Genomic DNA, 6145 nt, shown 5'->3' with positions numbered 1-6145 from the left:
TTTTCTCCATTGAGGATGATGTTAGCTGTGGGCTTTTCATAAATGGCTTTTATGATGTTTAAGTATGTTCCTTCTATCCCGACTTTCTCAAGGGTTTTTATTAAGAAAGGGTGCTGGATTTTGTCAAAGGCCTTTTCTGCATCGATTGACAGGATCATATGGTTCTTATGTTTTCTTTTATTAATGTGATGTGTCACGTTGATTGATTTGCAAATGTTGAACCAGCCCTGCATCCCAGGAATGAATCCCACTTGATCGTGGTGAATAATTCTTTTTATATGCTGTTGAATTCGATTTGCTAGTATCTTGTTGAGGATTTTTGCATCCATATTCATCAGGGATATTGGCCTGTAGTTCTCTTTTTTTACTGGGTCTCTGTCTGGTTTAGGAATCAAAGTAATACTGGCTTCAAAGAATGAGTCTGGAAGTTTTCCTTCCCTTTCAATTTTTTGGAATCGCTTGAGAAGGATAGGTATTATCTCTGCTTTAAACAGCTGGTAGAACTCCCCTGGGAAGCCATCTGGTCCTGGACTCTTATTTGTTGGGAGATTTTTGATAACCGATTCAATTTCTTCCCTGGTTATGGGTCTGTTCAAGCTTTCTATTTCCTCCTGACTGAGTTTTGGAAGAGTGTGAGTGTTTAGGAATTTGTCCATTTCTTCCAGGTTGTCCAGTTTGTTGGCATATAATTTTTCATGGTGTTCCCTGATAATTGTTTGTATCTCTGAGGGATTGCTTGTAATAATTCCATTTTCATTCATGATTTTATCTATTTGGGTCATCTCCCTTTTCTTTTTGAGAAGCCTGGCTAGAGGTTTGTCAATTTTGTTTATTTTTTCAAAAAAACAACTCTTGGTTTCATTGCTCTGCTCTACAGTTCTTTTAGATTTTATATTGTTTATTTCTGCTCTGATCTTTATTATTTCTCTTCTTCTGCTGGGTTTAGGCTGCCTTTGCTGTTCTGCTTCTATTTCGTTTAGGTGTGCTGTTAGATTTTGTATTTAGGATTTTTCTTGTTTCTTGAGATAGGCCTGGATTGCGATGTATTTTCCTCTCAGGACTGCCTTCGCTGCATCGCAAAGCATTTGGATTGTTGTATTTTCATTTTCGTTTGTTTCCATATATTTTTTAATTTCTTCTCTAATTGCCTGGTTGACCCACTCATTCTTTAGTAGGGTGTTCTTTAACCTCCATGCTTTTGGAGGTTTTCCAGACTTTTTCTTGTGGTTGATTTCAAGCTTCATAGCATTGTGGTCTGAAAGTATGCATGGTATGATTTCAATTCTTGTATACTTATGAAGGGCTGTTTTGTGACCCAGTATGTGATCTATCTTGGAGAATGTTCCATGTGCACTCGAGAAGAAAGTATATTCTGTTGCTTTGGGATGCAGAGTTCTAAATATATCTGTCAAGTCCATCTGATCCAATGTATCATTCAGGGCCCTAGTTTCTTTATTGACCGTGTGTCTAGATGATCTATCCATTTCTGTAAGTGGAGTGTTAAAGTCCCCTGCAATTACCACATTCTTATCAATAAGATTGCTTATGTTTATGAGTAATTGTTTTATGTATTTGGGGGCTCCGGTATTCGGCGCATAGACATTTATAATTGTTAGCTCTTCCTGGTGGATAGACCCTGTGATTATTATATAATGCCCTTCTTCATCTCTTGTTACAGCCTTTAATTTAAAGTCTAGTTTGTCTGATATAAGTATGGCTACTCCAGCTTTCTTTTGACTTCCAGTAGCATGATAAATAGTTCTCCATCCCCTCACTCTCAATCTGAAGGTGTCCTCAGGTCTAAAATGAGTCTCTTCTCTTGTAGACAGCAAATAGATGGGTCTTGTTTCTTTATCCATTCTGATACCCTATGTCTTTTGGTTGGCGCATTTAGTCCATTTACATTCAGTGTTATTATAGGAAGATATGGGTTTAGAGTCATTGTCATGTCCGTAGGTTTCATGCTTGTAGCGATGTCTCTGGTACTTTGTCTCACAGGATCCCCCTTAGGATCTCTTGTAGGGCTGGTTTAGTGGTGACAAATTCCTTCAGTTTTTGTTTGTTTGGGAAGACCTTTATCTCTCTTTCTATTCTGAATGACAGACTTGCTGGATAAAGGATTCTCGGCTGCATAATTTTTCTGTTCAGCACGTTGAAGATCTCGTGCCAATCCTTTCTGGCCTGCCAAGTTTCAAAAGAGAGATCAGTCATGAGTCTTATAGATCTCCCTTTATATGTTAGAGCACGTTTACCCTTTGCTGCTTTCAGAATTTTCTCTTTATCCTTGTATTTTGCCAGTTTCACTATGATATGTTGTGCAAAAGATCGATTCAAGTTACGTCTGAAGGGAGTTCTCTGTGCCTCTTGGATTTCAATGCCTTTTTCCTTCCCCAGTTCAGGGAAGTTCTCAGCTATTATTTCTTCAAGTACCCCTTCGGCACCTTTCCCTCTCTCTTCCTCCTCTTGGATACCAATTATGCATATATTATTTCTTTTTAGTGTATCACTTAGTTCTCTAATTTTCCCCTCATACTCCTGGATTTTTTTATCTCTCTTTTTCTCAGCTTCCTCTTTTTCCATAACTTTATCTTCTAGTTCACCTATTCTCTCCTCTGCCTCTTCAATCTGAGCCGTCGTCGTTTCCATTTTGTTTTGCATTTCGTTTAAAGCATTTTTCAGCTCCTCCTGACTGTTCCTTAGTCCCTTGATCTCTGTAGCAAGAGATTCTCTGCTGTCCTCTATACTGTTTTCAAGCCCAGCGATTAATTTTATGACTATTATTCTAAATTCACCATGAGAGACTCTTAATGACAGAGAACACACTGAGGGTTGATAGAGGCAGGTCAGGGATGGGCTAGAGGGGTCTTGGGTATTAAGGAAGGCACTTGTTATGATGAGTACTGGGGGCTGAATGTAATTGATGAATCACTGAATTCTATTCCTGAAACCAATATTGTACTGTATGTAAACTAACGAGAATTTAAATAAAACTTTGGCAAAAAAATTACTCTGCCCTATGAGTCATGGGGATAAACGTACAGCACAGGAAAATACAGTCAATGGTTTTGGAATAATGTTGTATGGGGACAGATGGTGACTACACTTACTATAGTGAGCGTTGCACAATGCACAGAATTGTCATAGTGCTATGTTGAGCACCTAAAACTAATATAGCACTGTATGTCAAATTTGATAATGACAATTTTTTTTAACTATTTTAAAAATAAATTTTGCCCTGGAGCAAAAACAAAAATATTAGATCCATACATAATACATATTTGGGCAAGTGATTTTTGACAAAAATGCCAATGCAATTCAATGTGGAAAAGCTAGCCTTTTCAACAAACGGTGTTGAAATAATTAGATATTCATATGTAAAAAGGAGGAGAAGGAGAAGAGGAGGAAGGACAATCTTGACCATTTCCTTCTAACATACACAAAATTTAATATTGTCTTAAAAATATTATCTTGGGGCGCCTGGGTGGCGCAGTCGGTTAAGCGTCCGACTTCAGCCAGGTCACGATCTCGCGGTCTGTGAGTTCGAGCCCCGCGTCAGGCTCTGGGCTGATGGCTCGGAGCCTGGAACCTGTTTCCGATTCTGTGTCTCCCTCTCTCTCTGCCCCTCCCCCGTTCATGCTCTGTCTCTCTCTGTCCCAAAAATAAATAAACGTTGAAAAAAAAATTAAAAAAAATATTATCTTATAGAAATATTACAGTACAATATACACAAAAATACTAAGAACAAATTTATATGATCCGATGGGTCACAAACATAAATTTACATCCTAAAACCATAAAACTTCTAGAAGAAACTGTGGGAAAAAAACCAAAACTAAATCCTAATGATCTTGGGTTGGCAGAGACATTTTTAGATAAGACGCAAGAAGTGCAATCGATAAAAGAAACCATCGATCAATTTGACTTCATGAAAATTTCAACTTTTATTCTTCGAAAGATACCGTAAATGAAAAGAAAAAGAAAGTTACCGAGTAGGAGAAAATATTTGCCAATAGAATCTGCTCAAGGACTTGTATCTGGGACAGAGGTGGGCAAGTTACAGCCGGCTGTTGGTGCAACTCAAGTTTTATTATCTGTGGCTTCTTTCAGACTGAAACGTCAGACAGAAGTGATAGTGGTCCAGACCTGACGGCCCACAGGCATAAAACATTTACTATCTGGCCACAGTTTGCCGACACCAGAGAGAGAATATTTAAAGGATTCTAACGATAAAATGGCAAAAAGACAAAGAATCCCATTTTTTAAATGCACAGATTTGACCAAACGTTCCATCAAAGAATATCTATGAGCGGCCACAAGGGTTTCGCTTACGCAAAATGTTTTTGTTTTTTTTTTAACTGCTCTAATTAGGACGGCTTTAGAACGCGTTTCGATACCTCTTTTTGGGCAAACCTTCCCACCTGGTCCTGTCGCTTGGGACGGCTGTTGCTCTCCTTGGCTCACACGCATTTGGGAATCACGCTGTCAACTTTTATCATAAACCCTTTTACAAATATGGCTTGATTCCACTGTCTTTATATATTCATTTGGGCAAATTGGCATCTTTCCGATACTGAGCTCTGCAACTCACAGACATGAGATACCTCAATTCCCTCGTTAGGGCTGTCTTTACTACTTTCCAGTTTCTAGTATAGCATCTTTAAAAATTATTTATTTTAAACAATTTAAAACTTATTATTACCGTTTACACTGGGTTTGGGAGGTTGTATAGGATTATAAGTGGGTTTTTTTTTTTAATTTTTTTTTTCAACGTTTATTTATTTTTTGGGGGACAGAGAGAGACAGAGCATGAACAGGGGAGGGGCAGAGAGAGAGGGAGACACAGAATCGGAAACAGGCTCCAGGCTCTGAGCCATCAGCCCAGAGCCTGACGCGGGGCTCAAACTCACAGACCGCGAGATCGTGACCTGGCTGAAGTCGGACGCTTAACCAACTGCGCCACCCAGGCGCCCCGTAAGTGGGTTTTAACGTCGATAGTCCGTCCAGCAAACTAATCAAACTCGTACTAGTGCTCATAGCATGGACATTCTCTTATGTGAGCTCTTATAACGTCAATCAACTCACCCCAGATTAGCTTTTACCTTCATCAAAGTTACATACGCACACGGCTTACAAGGTAAATGGTTCTATACACACTACCTGTGAAAACTGGAGCCTCCTACCTTCCACGGTTTTCCACCCCAAAAGCAACCATTTTGCGCCCTTTTCTGATTATTTTTAACTGATTTTTCTAGAAGTTACAGGCAGGTCTCTTATAGCACGCTGACATTGTCACTTCTAGACATCTCCCTCTTAGGCATTATTCACTGATGTCCCACCGCGGATGACGAGGATACAATGTTCTGTTTTCTGGACCCTGTGCCACATACCTTAATTTATTTTTATTTTTAGTGTTTTTATTTATTTTTGAAGGAGAAAGAGACAGAGCATGAGTGGGGGAGGAACAGAGAGAGAGGGAGACACAGAATTCAAAGCAGGCTCCAGGCTCTGAGCTGTTCAGCAGAGCCCGACGTGGGGCTCGAACCCACAAACCGTGAGATCATGGCCTGAGCTGAAATTGGACGCTCAACCGACTGAGCCACCCAGGCACCCCCACGTTAATTTTGGCTAATGTCATAGTCATTGAGCTGATTATAATGACAAAGACCTTGTGTTTTATAGCTCAATCTTGTAACATCCCCAGCTTTTGTTTATGTCTTTCCGCTCGTGTGTATTTGGTGTAAACACCACCGCATTCAGGGTACAGAACAACTCCATGGCCACAAAGGTTTCCCTTGTGCTACCCTTTCATAGTGCCCACCTGCCCCACCACACCAAGCCTCTGGCACATGCCCATCTGTTCTCCACAACTTTGACAATGTTGTGTAAGTGGATTCCCACAGTACGTGACGTTTTGAGATTGATTTTGTTCACTCAACATAATGCCTTTGGAAACTTACAAGTTGTGCACATGTAAATAATTTATTCCTTCTTAGCGCTGAGAAGTATTTCCTGGTATGAATCCACTAGTTTGTTCAAGCATTCCCTAATTACTGGACATTTTGGATGTTTCCCTTTACTTCCAATGCCAAAGAAAGATGCTTTAAATACTCTCGCGAGGTTTTTGTGAGGCCATGGTCTTCTCTGC

Source organism: Lynx canadensis, chromosome A3 (assembly GCF_007474595.2).
Source record: "Lynx canadensis isolate LIC74 chromosome A3, mLynCan4.pri.v2, whole genome shotgun sequence".
Lineage (NCBI taxonomy): Eukaryota > Metazoa > Chordata > Mammalia > Carnivora > Felidae > Lynx > Lynx canadensis.
This window is presented reverse-complemented; position numbering follows the sequence as displayed.